The sequence below is a fragment of the Carya illinoinensis genome, chromosome 13, assembly GCF_018687715.1.
Source record: "Carya illinoinensis cultivar Pawnee chromosome 13, C.illinoinensisPawnee_v1, whole genome shotgun sequence".
Taxonomy (NCBI): domain Eukaryota; kingdom Viridiplantae; phylum Streptophyta; class Magnoliopsida; order Fagales; family Juglandaceae; genus Carya; species Carya illinoinensis.
Window position 1 is genome coordinate 34,237,432 of NC_056764.1, and position 17,157 is coordinate 34,254,588.

Consider the following 17,157-nt stretch of genomic DNA (forward strand, 5'->3'; position numbering starts at 1 on the left):
TCTTTTCATTTTTGCCCATTCTAAATCATGCATGATTACAGCCGCCACCAATGCCACCTATCCCAACAACATTTTACCCTCTGTCGAGTAATACGGAGGATTCGAGCCATGTCCAACAAACGAGCGAGGTAGATTCCTGTCTACCATCTTTTCTTTTGTCTTACGTGCATCGTTACTTGTTTTAACATCATACTTGATTAAAGCCCCCATCAACTTCATGCCCTCCATCGAGGGTATTGATATAATTTGATTTAAATTTTTTACGATTCAAATGTATGTCACTTTTTATTTTGGATATTTCTACTTTGTAAAAAACGGGCGAAATTTCTATATTGATGCTAGTAGTATTTGTTTGAATTGATTTGTCATATATTTCTTTATAATTTGTCATATCAGGTTGTAATTTAAAGCGATTTGTTGGTTAATTAATTTGTCATATTAGGTTGTGACTTATATGGTTATTTGAATTTAGGTGAATTGTAATAAAGTTCTAAATAAGGTGAATATCAAGCAACATCTAGGAACCATCCATTTTACATACCAAAAGTTTACAACCAAATACAGTCAAAATACATTTGGTCATGTTCAAAATATAAAGCGTCATGTTAAATCCCAACTATCCATTTACAACTAACTTCCACCAAATACATTTATGGTCCAAGCCAACCAGAAATTATTACAATTGATAACACCCAATACATATACAAAAAGATGCGTGCACATCTATTCTATATGATATTCTTCCCAATTTTCTCCTATTGCTTGTAAAGAACATTCTCTTTTTCACCTAATTTATCTTTTTTTTTTTTTTGAACTTCATACTCGTGCAACAATATATCGTCCTCCTTTTTTCTCACTACATTCTCTCTTGAGCGAATTTTATCCTCTACTAGTTGAAGTATAAATACCCATATGAAGAATTGTCACTTTGCTTCTCCCTGCAGTACAAAATGTATATTTGATAGATGTAAGTAAAGTATGACTGGTTGGAGTGTAATACAAAACTTATTCAGAATGTCAATGTTTTACCATGTTGTACTTTGGGCATGCGTAAAATTTTCTTCCAGGATTTTTATTAGTTCGGGAGGTCTTTAGTGGGGCTTTCAAGCTACACCAACATGTTGGTGATTCCATAAAATCATCAACTGCACATGATGATGCACTCGAAGCCATCACTTATCCAACTCAAACAGTCAGAAAAATGTTAAAGCAGTTCATCCATGTTAGAATCCAGTGACCATAATGTGATGTTCCAACAAGCTGTGTAAATGAGGTGACTTTTTATAAACCAAGGCATGCATGATGCAAGGGTAAAATCGAGCAACTATAGACAACATTTTCAACTCAACTCAATAATTAATCAATCAAAATCACCATAAATATTGTTCAGAATTAATTAATAGTCATACGTAGCTATATATGAAATATCATTAACTGCATGCATGCATGCTTAGTCTTGACTGGATCGAGTTTTTGTTAAGGAAAATGATATAACAACTATATATATATGATCATAAGTCATAATTTATGATTAAGCATTAAAAATTTAATATTTTTTTATCTACTTTAAACTGTTACTACAACAGTATTTTCGAATTAAAGTAAAAAAATATAATTTTTAAATATAAAAGTCATGTAGATAAGTTGCGGAGTAGTTAACACACCTAAGTATATAATTATATATAAGCTAGCTTTAATATAATTTTGATCAATGCTAGAGGTATACATTACATATATAGAGGTATCATGATGTGTATATGAATCTTGTGTCCAAAATATGTAATATGTAAGAGATGCATGAATCTTCGGTCCCGGCCTCCCCAACTCACTATTCCATAGGCATGCGCATTAATTTGTGTAGTTTGATGTTGCAGCACAGCTACCTACACTCATGATGTTGATTAAAATGGAATAATATATATATATATAGATACTGGTGTTGCATCATGCATGATCAATTGAACATGTAAAAGGAGTTAGTAATTATCAAGATTAATATTAATTCTGCATGATGTTCCACATGATATATAAGCACTTGGGTTTCTATATATGAATGAACGGCCTAGTACTAGCTAGCACTCATGGAACATTTTCAACAGCAATACCACACTTTTGAACACCAAAATCTAACTTTCAATAGTTAATTCAACAATCTCAGAAACCATCTAACCATATCAATGTCCGAGCATCAATAAAGTAAAAACAACCTTCCAACATTACTAATCAAAGTCGGGTAATATCCAAGAGCAACTATAGACAATATTTTCAAGCACACCCGATTTAGAATCCACCATAACTTTCCATGAGGCCTCCCTCTTAGTTTTCAAAGGTTCAATATCACAATAGGATCTTTCTTAGATCAATCATAATTCACAAAGAGCCTCTTGGCCAATGTAACAAAGTATTGAAGGTGCCCCCAGTCCCACCCACGAGAACAAATACATAACAAATACATTCCAAAATTCATATTCCAGTAGCATCAATTCCCTAGAAAAAAAAAACCATTCCAAAATTCATATTCCAGATGCCCCCAATCCCACCCACGAGAACAAATACATAACAAACCTAACAAAAACCTACGAGAACAAAAATCCAACACAAATCCTATGAGAACAAATACATAACAAACCTAACAAAAACCTACGAGAACACAAATCCTACGAGAAAACAAATCCAACACAAATCCTACGAGAACACAAATCCAACACATAACCCACGAGAACACAAATCCAACACAAATCCAGAGTGAGAAAGGGCCTCTCTTACCGCCGTGGAGTGGAGTGGAAGATCTTGCACCAACGGGATTTTCTGCCGCGATTTGGAAGTGAGAGGATCTGGCTTCGAAAGAGAGGAAACAGGAATGGAGGAGGAGAAAGGGTGAGGAAACGGGAATGGAGGAGGAGAATGGGTCTGGTTTCTGAAGAGAGGAAACGGGATGGAGGAGGAGAATGGAGAGAGGAAACGAAAATGGAGAATGAGTCTGGTTTCGGAAGAGAGCAAATGGTTTCGGAAGAGAGGGAATAGGTCTGAGACAATTTCGTGTTGGGGGGAGGGGGATGGGAAAACGAGCCGACTTAAGTGAGGAACCGTGACATGGCAGTCAGACCGGATTTGTCATGTCACGGTGTGTGGTGTATGCAGAGGAACCGGCTTAAATGTAGACTTTCTCATATATAGGATGTATGATGCAACCCTCAGTTGCACCTGCAACTCTTCCCCAACCAATTGCAATTAGAGAAACAATCTCGAGTAATATTAGTAAGATGTCTTGGATGACTACGTTGCCTCCTCATATGGTGAAATGTTTATTGAGGATGTAATATTGGAATTGAAAGTATTTTGTCAATGAATATATCTTTGTAATATCCATTTTATGAGCAATGCCACATGCGGGGATTGTAATGCAGTTCTCAGTAATTTTATCTTTAAAATTTTTTAAAATTATAAAAATATCCTTTATAAAATAATGCTTTTTCTCATTTAATAAACTTGAAAACTGCAAATAGAATTTCTCCTATTTTATTGGCGTAAAACTCTCGCGAGATAAGTCTAGCTGATTAAAATTCCTTGTTAGTCACAATGACTCTTTGCATTATCCTATAACTCCCAAATTATGTGTTACTTAACTCCCAATCCTTTTTCACACTTTTTGAATTTGTTTTTTGGTCCCTTAGTAGCCTTTTATGGTCCTTAGGGTATAATTATATATATATATATATATATATATATATATATTATATGCAATTACTTTTGCGTACTCTTTTACACATTTCATTGATGTGATTGGTTATATATTTAAAAAAATTGATATAACCTATTACATCAGTAGAGTACACAAAGAGTACGCAAAAGTGATTATATATAACATTAATCTGCATATATATATATATATATTATAAATATAATAAAAAAACAAATTCTAGTATTTTATTTGTATATTCTTTATATCTATATTTGTATATTCTTTGTAAATAATAACATATATATGTGCATGTATATATATTCCTTGCTGTTCTCTCATGTTCGTCGTGTGCTCGCATTTTTTACTTCATGGGATTTTATCTTTTATTCTTTATGTTTGATTGAACTCTTCATGCGTATTTTATAGTGTTCTCTCTTTTTCATATGAAAATTCCCCTATGTTGTCCTGCTATGTCTTTTCTTGTGCTTAGAGCGAAATTGGTCTCTCTCTTATTTTTTTCCCTGTACACCCTCTTTGGTCTCTTTTGCTTCACGTCTCCAATGAATCTTGCAAGTGATAATCGTTATTATTACTAGTTCAATTTTAGCAGCTAGATAAAGGTGAAAGTTCATAAGGATGGGATTGACGAATGATGTTCTGATTGAAACTAAAGTATTCGAGCTTTTAGTCGAAGGTGGTCGTTTTATACACATTATAGAACAAGGGAGGAAGGTGACTAAAGAGTTGATATCAGGGTTACCACCTGTTTTATGGGTTGCACGAACCTTAGAAGAACGTTCAAGGTCAAATGGGGACAAGGAGTTCAAGAGGACATCCAACTTAAGCAGTAGTGCTTTTATAGCACAGAGATCTTCTAATGTATATACATGAAAGGTACTTGACTGTAGTTGAGTACAAAGGTGGTGGTAGGAAGAGCCTTATCATCATCCCCAAAGAAGTGGAAGGTCAACCGTGGAGAAAGATGTCTATGGACATGTGTGGGCTATTTGGCAACACAGGAAAAAATGAAGCAAAGGAATATTGAGGAGATGAAAAGTTCAAACGAGGTGGGGAGTGCATTACAAGAAGTATGTAGAAAATGTCTTATGCTCAATGCCATCCATTAACGACGACTCTAGAAAAATCATGGTAAACTCAAGAGGGGCTGGGCTCTAGAACCAGAGGGCGAATGGCAGTATAGGTATTTTGAAGCAGCAAAAACTTACCGTTTGCAAGGCTTGCAGAGATAGGAGGTCTAAGGCTTCATTTGAAACATTGACTCATTTCAACTCATTTGAGTTGAGTTCAAATTCAAGTCTAATCTAATATTCAAACGCACAACTCTCATATTACTAAACATTACTCAACTCAAGATTTCTTTACACACGAGACTTACAACCTTTTTTTAACTTTCCATAAAAAATCTAAACTTATCTTAACATCCAATCAAATCTAAACTTATCTTAAGTGGGTCCCACAAAACTCACTCTAATATCTCAACTCACTACCATTAATAGAAAATTTAATTCAGCTCAATATCCAAACATAGCCTAAGGCACCATCAGTTGATAGAGCTTATACATGAAATGAAGGTGGCCCTCTAACCAAGGGGCAAGATATTGAAAGGAGGATTTTTGCACACCCTAGAAAAAGAACTATTGGACTTGAGAGAGAAGGTCAGCAATTTAATGCTGGGTAAGCAATAAATGGGGCAAGATGTGGGATCGAGTCAGGCAAACAAGAAGGTTTTTGGCAAGACATGGGCCTGGAGTTGTGAAAAGATAATTATAAGCTTTGGTGCTGCACGTAGCTCATGGGCTCTGAAAAGGAAAAAAAAAGTCCACGAGGCTAAGGGCTCCATTGCCCACCAATGGTGAGCCAAACCCACAAGCATCTCGAGCTTTGAAGTTGGGTGCTCCTTCGGCGCAGCCAATAACCCATGAAAGCCAACTTTACTTCGATTAAGAACTACATGGAAATCATTGATGGGCCAAAGCGAGATGGGGAAGACTGACTTGGTCGCTGGACTGACTTCGCCAGCACCAACGACAAAAAAGTAACGATGTTGTATCTGGTTTTGGACAAAAAAATTCCGCTCGGGAGTCTTAAATGGAGGAGAACTTCATCGTATCACCCCAAAAAGTGTCGTCCTTGATATTAGCATAAGTATTGAGCTTGGAAAGTCTCCACCAAGCCTTTGAAGTGGGTAACATGGAGGTCAAGGATATCTTAGACTTGGAGATTGTGAAGTACTCTCTTGAATATGACTTAGAGGTTGTGAACAACGGATCTCTGAAGGTGTTGAGTTGCAATTGATCTATAGAGAGCTAGAAGATGGTGTTGATTGTTCTTTTTTGGTGACATAGGGGCTAGGAATGCCCAAGCCCTATATATTTTGTGTTGCCAGGTTCAATTGGGACAAATATACAGTCAGATTGGGTTATGCTAAAAATTTATGAAATATGAGAATATATAGGAATTTCATGTAAGGGTTTCGAAGACCAATTTAAAGCCATTTTCATAGCTATTGAGGTGTGTCAGCCCCTATTGGCTAGATCTTATGCCAAAAAAGATAGGGTGAAGCGATTTGTTTACTCTATTAATTATGATGCTTGGGATGGTAGTGCAAATAGGGGTAAAGCAAGACTCGGACAAACATATGTGATTAATGAAACCTAAAATTTTATCTTGGAATGTAAGAGGGTTGAATGATCCTCGTAAGCACCTCCGTGTAAAGAATTTGTTAAGAAGTTGGAAAGTCAACATCATTTGTCTTCAAGAGACCAAATTGAAGTATATTGATAGAAGCATAGTTACTAGTCTGTGGGGATGTCTTCATATGGATTAGGTCTATCTTGCCTCTAATAGGGCATCGGGAGGCCTGTATCCTTTTGTTGTGAGATATGAGAGTTGTCAATATGGTTGAAGAGTATGTCAAGGATTATTTGGTGGCTTGCTCGTTTCAAAATGTGGATGATGGTTACAAGTGGTCTTTTGCCAGTGTTTACGGTCCTAATCTAGATAGCAGTAGAAGGTTCCTTTGGGATGAGGTTGTTGGTTTATATAGCTAGTGGAATGGGCCATGGTGTATCAAGGAGACTTTAATATCACCCGTTTTCCGAATGAGAGGTCGAGGGATTCTAGTATTACCTCGGCTATGGTAGATTTTTCTGATCTTATCTTTGATATGGACTTAGTTGATTTACCTTTGGTAGGGGGAATTTACATGGTCAAATGGAAGGGTCTGGTTAATACTGGACATATTTATAATATCTTTGTCTTGGGAGTCCCATTTTTTTATTTATGTCAAAAGAGACTTCCAAGACTATATTTGGACCATTTTCCCATCTTGCTAGATTGTGGGAATCTTCATGAGGGACGTAGATATTTTAAATTTAAAAACATGTTGTTAAAAGCTTATGTTTTTGTGAAGAAGATGAGGGATTGTGGTGGTCCACTTATGATTTTTCTAGCGTGCTCAATTGTGTGTTGGTTTGAAAACTTAAAACTTTAAATAAAGATTTGAAATTGTGGAATGATGAAGTGTTTGAGAAGACTGGTGATTAGAAAAACTCTTTTTTACTATCACATTTTGATGAGAAGGGGATTGTTGGGATTCTCACAAATTAAGATAAGGTAAAGAAGATTACGGTAATGACTTATTTGAGAAAACTTACTCTCATGGAAGAGATTTTTTGGCAAAAAAGTCATAAGTCATTTGGCTAAAAGAATGAGATAAATGCACCAGATTTTTACATAGAGTGACCAACTTTCATAAAAGATTTAACGCTATTGAGGTGCTGCACTCGGAAGATAATATCCTTACGGACAGATCTGATATTGAGGAACACGTTGTGCAATTTTTTGATAATCTACTTACGGAGCAATACCTTTTAAGACCTAAGGCTGATGTGTTGATATTTGACATGATTGATCAATCATGTGCTGATTAGTTAGAAAGGATGCTTGAAGAGGAAGAGGTGTACAATGTGTTGAAAGGTATGAAAGTTGATAAAGCATCGGGACTTGATGGTTTTTCAATGGCTTTCTTCAGGTCTGTTGGGACATTATAAAGGAGGATGTTATGAAGGTTTTTGTCGAATTTCATTGGAATTCGAGGAAAGCCTCAAAGCAACTTTCATAGCCCTTATCCTAAAGAAGGTCGAGTCGGTGGAGGTGAATGATTTTTGCCCCATTAGTCTTGCGAGTGGAGTCTATAAGATTATATCTAAGGTTCTTGCCAATTGTATGAGCACAGTTATGGAAAATATTATTTCAAAGCCGCAAAATACTTTTTTTAATGGGAGACAGACTTTGGATTTAATCCTTATCGCCAATGAATGTTTGAATAGTAGAATTAGATATGGCATCCGAGGTATACTTTGCAAACTTGATATGGAGAAAACCTTTGATCATGTAAACTGGGACTTTTTATTAGGACTTTTTACTTTAGATTCTTGGTAGAATTGGTTTAAAGGAGAAGTAGTGCAATTGGATAAAGCACTGTATCACTACCGCTAAATTTTAACTACTAGTCAATGGCACTCCCAATGGGTTTTTCAACAACTTTCATGGTTTAAGATAAGGAGATCATCTATCTCCTTTTCTTTGTCTTAATAATAGATGTTTTGAGTAGAATGTTGAAGGTAATGGTGAATGGATCTTTCTTATCTAGTTTTTCAGTGAGCAATTCATCATTTGGAATCATCAATGTATCACATTTTCTCTTCGCTAATGATATTTTAATTTTTTGCGAGCCGGATCCTAACCATATTAGATTATTGAAAGAGCTCTTGTTTTGTTTCGAAGCTTTTTTCAGCCTTAAGGTGAACTTATCTAAATTTGAATTGGTATTGGTTGGCTTGGTTAATTCTATTGAAGACTCGGTTGACATCTTGGGTTTTAAGGTCTCTTTTTTGCCCTTGAAGTACCTCGGTCTTCCATTGGGGGCCCCTTATAAATCCAAGTCAATATGGGATGGTGTTATAAAAAAAAAATCGAGAATAGATTGGGTGGTTGGAAAATGATGTATCTCTCCAAAGGGTGTAGAATCACTCTTATTAAAAGTACGTTATCCAATCTCCATACATACTTTCTTTCTTTATTCTCGATTCCTCTTGTAGTGGATAATACAATGAAAAATATATTCCATGATTTTTTGTGGTGTGGACTTAGAGATGAGAAAAGTTTCATTTGATTAAATGGGATAAGATATGTTTTCCCCTTTCTTGTGGTGGTTTAGGGAAAAAAAAGTTGAGTATTTTCAATAAGGTCTTTCTTAGGAAATGACTTTGGTGGTACCATTAAAAACTTGATGCTTTATAGAGGACCGTGGTTGATGTTAAATATGGAAGCATTTGGGATAGCTGGATATCTAATGAAGTGTGTGGTTCATTTGGTGTGGGTGTTTGGAAATTTATTAGAAGAGATAATTACACTTTGCCCTATCGAATTTTTATTCAATTCACAATATGCCTCCAAAACTACTAATTACATCAAAGTGGACCCTCAAACTTTCAAAACTTCCCAATCCCCCCTTTCGTCTACTAGCAACATTAAATCTAACAAAAATTCACTGTAAAGATGTAATTTTCATCTAATTTATTATCATTGATCATATAACATATAAAATAAATATGCTATTAATTAATAATAAATCATTAATAATTAACCATATATAAAATTAATTTATACCTAAGTTGCAAGTAAGTATGAATAATTTATGTACACAATGAAATTATTTTATATTCATTAACCATAGGGGTGAATTCGGTCCGGTCCGGTCGGTCCGCAGGAGGATTTGTGGACCGGACCGGACCAATTCGATCCAGGGTTTTCCCACCCTGGACCGGACCGAAATGCACTAAGGACCGGTCCGGTCGGTCCCTTTCGGGGGGGGTCCGGTCCGGTCGGTCCGTCGGTCCAAATATGGACCATGTGGCCCATGGGCCCAATCGGCCCAACAGTGAAATCACATTAATTTTTTATCTAATTTTATGTCAAAAAATACCTAAAAATAAAAGATTTGAATGCAAAATAAAATTGAGCATAAAAAGAAAATTATCTATATACAATAAATTTGAATAAAAGATTTTACAAGGAAAAAAAAATAAAGAAAATTGAAAAAAACCCATAAATTACAAAAAAATCCATGACTTAATGTCTAAATTAATGATTTGCAAAGGACCTATGATTTCATTAAAACTTAAAGAGCACCACTTTTACATCCAAAAATAAAAAATCCAATAATTCATGTCAAATCCTCACATACAAGCAATATTTTATATCAAATGAAATTTAATACATCTAATTCTATGCCAGCTAAACATCCATATTTCAAAAGAAAAGGAAAAAAGTTAAAAAGTACATCTAATTCTTAACTAAACATTTTTTTTTTTGATAGGTCTTAACTAAACATCCAACTAAACATGCCAACTAAACATCCAAAAGTCCAAATAAAAGGGAAAAAAAATAAGAAACCAAAAAAAGTTAAGCAAAGGACATAAAAAATATTACAATTTACAATCCATGCATCTAGGCTTCTAGCCATAATAACTAATAAAGTGATATTACGAATTACAAGTGACTAAATAATAACTAATACAAATAACAAATAACTAAGATATGATCTCTAAACGGCAAACACTTGATCCCATCAAAGCTTTCACCACCAAACGAAATGCTGCCAAATAGGACACAAAAATTCAATGAGAGACAATACAAAAGTAAAACTAAATTGGACAAGTCACAATTGAAGAAAATAATCTGAAATTTTAAAGAAAACAATTTAAGTTCTCACCTCATGAATTTGCATTAGATGTAGACATTGTATTTGACGCCTCCATAGAATTTTCACCCTCCTGAGCAAGTGCTATACAATAAAGGAAAAAAAAAACAATTTATATAAATTTTCACTACATATATAAATCATAAAAGTTATAAAATGAAGTAAATAATAAACATACCCATATCCAACTGCCTCTCAAAATCTTCCACATCATCCATTATAGTCCTAAGGCTGATTGAAGTAGATGAAGAACGAAGCCAATTTTGTGTACAAATGAGGCCCTCAACCATCATTGGAGATAAACTACTTCGGAAAGGATCAAGAACACGACCCGCTGTGCTAAAGCAAGATTCAGAGGCAACTGTAAAGACTGGTATTACAAGTATATCGCGTGCAATTTTTGAAAGCACACGATATCTAAATGAGTTAACCTTCCACCAAACTAGAATGTCAAAACTTGCACTGTCTGTCTCACACTTTTCATCTAGATATCTATCAACCTCTGACTTACTTTCAAGAGAGTCCTCCGACTGCAACCGTTGCTTAAATATGGCCATTCTCTGTGCACGAACATCCACGTCTGTACTTGCGCCATCTTCATCAGTAAGATTTACATCTTCACGTGATAAACTTCTAGACTGCTGCTGTTGTTGTAAAGAGTTGCTATACTCATCATTTGCAAGGTATGACTCATACATGCGGGGTAAAGTATTCTTCACTGAACAACTCAAATCAACTGCTTTTGTGGGATCATGGGCATACATCACTTCCAACTCAAAATCAAGATATCGCATCTTGTACCGAGGATCAAGAAGAATTCCAACAAACAACAACATGAATCAATCTGTCATTCATGAACACATATATACATACAAGTACAATCATATTAAGAACTTCATAACATTAATATTATATGGTTTGATTTTCTGTCATTCATGAACACATATATAATAAGCAACCCCGTGGAGAAGAGAAGGACATGATTTCAAAAAAAAAAAAAAACAAAAAAACATGAATCATGTAGTAAAATACGGTAAATACCTAACCTAACCAAAAAAAGCAAACTACATTTGGAAATTAGAGGTATTTATTACCTTTAGAGGGAACTGGAGTCTGGAAGGGTGCGAATCACCGTTTGGAGGGCTGGACCGGCTGGTTTGTGGGAAGTGGAGGGGCTGGACCGGCTGGTTTGTGGACCGTTTGGAGGGGCTGTGAGTCTGCGATGGGTATCGTTGAGCTGAGGGGGCGAAGGTCTGCGATGGAATGGGGTCTGTATGGGTCGGCCGAGCTGAGAGGTTAGGGTATCGTTGAATCGGGAGCTGAGGGGTAGGGGGAATTGGGAATCGCCGAATCGGGAGCTGAGGGGGGGATTGGGAATTGGGAATGAAATCGATGAGCTGAGGGAGGGGGGAAGAAGGCTTTGCCTTCCGTTTAGGGATAAAACGACACCGTTTGGGGTTAAATTTAACTCCAAACGGCGCCGTTTAAGGTTTAACAGACCGGCTGGGTTTAAATTTTAAAACTGAGTTGCATGAAACGGCGCCGTTTCATGCAACCCGGTTTTAATCCTTGGTCTCCACTGGACGCTCCGTTTAGGTCCAATCTTTTCTTTTAAATTCTTTTATCTTCTTGTTATTTAAATGCAAAAATATTTAAATTAATATAATTAAAGTTAAGTAAACTAATTGATGTAATAATGTGGATTATTTCATTAACTCAAAAAATAATTAATTAAACTTATATTAATATATTAATTACTATTTTATTACTAACTTAGAGATATAGACTTATAGTTATAGTATGTCAATGAATTAGTGAGCTATATTAAACTTATAGATGCAAATTTTTTTATATGATCATGAATCATGATTCATAGATGTAGATGTTAATAAACTATAATTAGTTAATGGTGAATTGGTGATAGGTTAGTTAATAACTTAATTGATATCATATATTAGTTCATTAAAATTTACATTAATTGCTTTATATTTAGTTATAAGTTACAACTTAGGTATTTTACAAAAAATTTATCTACTAACTTTAATTAGATCATAGATGTAGTGTAGTCTTGTTACTTGTATATGTTAATAATTAATAGTAACATAGTTAATGGTGAATTTGTGATAGGTTACTTAATTGATATTATATATTAGTTAATTAAAATTTATCATTGATTTATATTTACAAAGTTACAAGTTACAACTTAAGTATAACTTGTTTATCTAATAACTTTAATCAGATCATAGATAATAGTTATATTAGTAATTAGTTAATTCACCTACTAATTAGTTAATGGTGAATTTAATCAATTGATAATAAGTATTAATAACTAATTGACATTAGTTAATTACTAGAACATTAATTTAAATTTAAAGTTTTATATTGTTAAACTTAATGGTAATATTTTAGATGAAAATTGCATAATTAATTATACAATTATTATATAAAATAATATATATAATATATTTTAAAATCACATTTTTCTATTCGGTCGGTCCGGTGCGGTCCAAAAAAGTCATGGACCGGGACCGGGACCGAAACCGAAAATCTTAACTTTCATGGACCGAGACCGACCGGCTCTAAGGCCGGTTCGGTCCGGTCGGTTTTACCGGTCCGGACCGACCGGCTTTCACCCCTAATTAACCATATATAAATTAATAAAAAATATTTAATGATTTATTATTTATTATTAATTGATAACACATATTATTTTATATTTTATTTGGTCAATGATAATAAATTAGATGAAAATTATATCTTTGCAATGAATGTTATGCACATGAGTCGCACTTGCAGTGAATTTCCATTAAATTTAACGCTTTTGGTAGACAGAATGGGGGGATTGGGAAGTTTTGAAAGTTCGAGGGTCCACTTTGATTCAATTAGTAGTTTCGGAGGTATATTGTGAATTGAGTAAAAGTTCAAAGGGGCAAAGTGTAATTAACCCTTATTAGAAAAGATTGGGAAGATTTATTTACAATTTCGAAATTATGGTGAGCCGAGGCACAAGGGTCAGATTTTGGTGCATGTCTGGTGTAGTGAGATTGCTCTCAAGGAGGGTTTCATTATCTTTCTAGAATAGCATTGTATAAGGAAACTTCAGCTGCTAATCATATGAATATTTCAAATGGTCTCCTGTGACGTTTATCAAAGTAGTTCAAGATTTGTGAACTGTGAGATATTTATAACTTATACAACACCATGTACGCATTGACTTTTGGAAAAGCGAAGTGTCTCTAAAAGTTGAAGTTTTTTTTTTTTATTAGTTGGCCTTTTATGAAAAAATTATGACCATAGACAAGCTGAGGAAGCACAATATTTTCATAATAGATTGGTATTTTATATGCAAAAGGAATGGAGAATCAACGGACCATCTTATTCTCCATTGTGACATGATGAAGGCCCTTAGGATGATATATTTGTAAGGCTAGATATTGCGTGGGTGATGCCTAAAGAGGGTGGTGAATCTCTTGGCTCACTAGAGTAGAGTACGGAAAAATTATCAAGTAGAGGAGGTTTGGAAGATGGTGCATTTATGTCTCATGTGGGTGTATATACAATAAGAGGAATGGACTTTGCTTGGAAAATAAAGAATGTTCTTAGGGGTGTATTTGAGTCTTATTTTATCAATCTTTGTTACTTTGGGCTAAGGCCATTGTATTAGAGGGGTCTAATCTTAATGACTTATATGCATCTTTCTTTGCTAGTACACTGTTATTAGGTATATTTCTCTTGTATACTGCCCATGTATTGGACTTTGCCTAATTATGAGCTTAATAAATGTTTCTTAGTTATTAAAAAAATATTTAACTCATACATAAAAACTGTAATTATGGTTCATTGCATTTATTATTTGATTTCTTTTTGTTTTTATATTGAGAAAATAAGAAACTTTAAAAAATGGGTGAAAAGGAACCAACCATTATCGACTAGAACTAATCGAAATCGATAGAGAATCAATCGCCAACAGTCCAAATAGATTGGAAACTGACGTCGGTTAGTTCTGTTCCGATTTGAGCCAGGTTAAAACCAATTAACCGACCAATAATATATATATATATATATATATATATATTATTCTTATATAAAATGATGCCATTTAAATCAAGTAAGTTAAACGATGTTGCTATGGGTTAGGATTGAATCTTTAACCTGAACTTCCTTCTCCCTCTTCTTCATTTATCCTCCTCTAGTCCAACACCATTTTTTAGTCTCTCTCATGTCCCAGACCTCTCTTGGTTCTCCTCTATTCGGCCATCCATCGATGAGACTCAACTCACTGACCTTGTCGCTTTGATTCTCTCTCTCTCTCTCTCTCTCTCTCTCTCTCTCTCTCATCACGTCTCCCAAACCACAAGCTACCAATAGATGCCACTCTAAGTTAGTTTTGAATCTTTGATTGATATTTTTGATGCCTAATTTGTTAATTCAAATTATTTGTATATGCTAACATATGTCATTTTATTCTTAGAATCCCAACTTTTGTTCATGAGTGTAACACTGTAATCTGAAGCAAGGTAATGAGTTTGGTTTGGTCAAGAAAATGTAGAAAATTAGAAAGGCTCAAAACCGACCCCCAAACTGTTGATCGGTCGATTCTCTCCCCTTGGTCGATTTTAGGCAAATAAAAAACCAATTGATTCGATTTTCATGCCTACTTGAGTATAATTCGAGTTCTAAGTTAATTTTTTGTTTTTTTTATTGAGTCGAGCTGGACTTGGATTTTAAAACTCAACTCTTATATGAAGCAAATTTGAGTAAAAACTACATTTTATTTAAGTTAAGCTTAGATAGTCTCGATTTATTTGAACTCGACTTAAATACAGAGAGAAATAATCAAAGAGTTCTTATTTGTATCTTGAGAGGAAATCCAATGTGGCCAAAATTTTTTAAACAACAATGAGAGGTTAATGTTTGGTTCAAAGATGGACACTTCCCTTAACGCTCTACAAAGAGCCTCCTTGCATAATCTTAATTTTCTAGACATCAGTATGCATTTTCTTCAACAGCTATTAGATGAGGATAGAAGCTTAATGTTGGTTATTGCATGTGATATATGGTTTAAAAGGAATTCTTTTGTTCTATAGGCATTCATTTCAAAATTCAGTGCACCTAACTGCTCAAACGAAGAGGTTGTTAGTAGAGTATCGAGAACTTCAGTAGCTTGAATTTGTTCTAGAACTGAACCATAATGTAATAGATCCAATATGGCATGTTCCAAGTAAGGGTTTTTATTTAGGTTAATTGGGATATAACTGTAGCAAAAGATTGCAGAATGATTGGTATTGGTATTGTTCTAAGGGATGATATGGGTCATGTTTTAGCTTCTAGACAACTTTCTAAACATGGTTGTTTATGTCCTAAGAATGGTGAAGCTTTGGGAGCTTTGTAGCAGTCTATTTCTGTTTGAAATTGGGTTTCACATAACTGGTATTTGAAGGTGATGCAAAGCAGATTGTTGATGCTATTATGAGTGAGAATGGTCACTTTAGCAGTTGTGGCCTTGTTATTTCAGACATTAAGATTGATTTGGCTATACAGAACTAAACTATTTCGTCTCATCTCATATCATATAATCATTACAACTTCTTAAAATTTATATACAAAATATAATAATCAATTCAATTTTTTTAAATTTCATAACAAAACTAATATTAAAAAATTATATCATAATAATATTTTCATTAACTCTTAACAAAATATCTAATCTAAATTATGTAACTAAATGAGACTAAATCATTGATACTTTCCTTTTAAGAATAGGGGTGTAAGAATAAACCGACAAACTGGAAAACCGGTTTGGATTGGAGCAGACCGGTTGATTCGGTCTGGTTTTCGACTGGTTCGGTTCGAAATCGATTCTTTTATTTTAAAAACCGGTCAAATCTAGTCCGTAATCAATTTTATGTTTTCTAACACCGAACCGGACCGGACCGGTTCACATATTATATATATTTTATTAATTTTTAATATTATATATAATATATTTTATATATAATATATATAATTATGTATGAAATAATATATTATAATTTATAACATAACATTTTAATATTAAAAATGAATATTTATTTAATTATATGTTTTAAATATAAAATATATATATTAAATACATTTTATTATCTAATAAATTCTCAATATATTTCTTTTGATAAATACATTAGTAATATTAATATACTTAATATATTAAAACCAAAAAATCGGACCGAACTAGACCGGAATTGGTAAAACCGTACGTATCGATTTAGGGGATAATTAATATGTAATCGGTTTTTGAAAATATAAAATCGGTACATACCAGTTCTAGATTGTATCAAATACCAGACTGAATCAGACCGGTTACACTCCTACTTAATAATGGTCTTTTAATCATGGAGGCTTGCTACCAAGTGGCTAATCACTCGGCAAAATGAGCTACGATGCAGTATTTAGGGAGGATGTATCTATTTAGGGAGGATGTATCTATGTATATTCATATTTTTTTAAAATGAATGTATATTCATATTTTGTAATTGTTGATATTTCGGATTAAGTAATGAAATGTAATTTGTTTGTTTTAAAAAAAATGTACACTTCATAAAATGCGATTAATAAAGATATTTGAATATTTATTTTTTTAAAAAATAATTATGAAAGTTTATAGAAATTTATGATAAAAACCAAGTTTCGGGAATCTTTTGGGGTTTAA

General features: G+C 33.9%; 2 long non-coding RNA genes across 2 annotated transcripts; both read right to left on the bottom strand.

Moving 5' to 3' along the window:
• Positions 1-506: 506 nt before the first annotated feature.
• On the bottom strand, positions 507-3,189 carry LOC122291291. The gene is made up of 3 exons (XR_006236584.1): positions 2,767-3,189; positions 1,030-1,145; positions 507-938 (listed from the first exon to the last, which is right to left on the bottom strand). It is a non-coding gene; the product is annotated as an uncharacterized LOC122291291 (long non-coding RNA).
• Positions 3,190-10,124: 6,935 nt separating this feature from the next.
• Positions 10,125-10,827, bottom strand: LOC122290803. Its single transcript, XR_006236556.1, has 3 exons — positions 10,648-10,827; positions 10,482-10,553; positions 10,125-10,364 (listed from the first exon to the last, which is right to left on the bottom strand). It is a non-coding gene; the product is annotated as an uncharacterized LOC122290803 (long non-coding RNA).
• Positions 10,828-17,157: the final 6,330 nt, after the last annotated feature.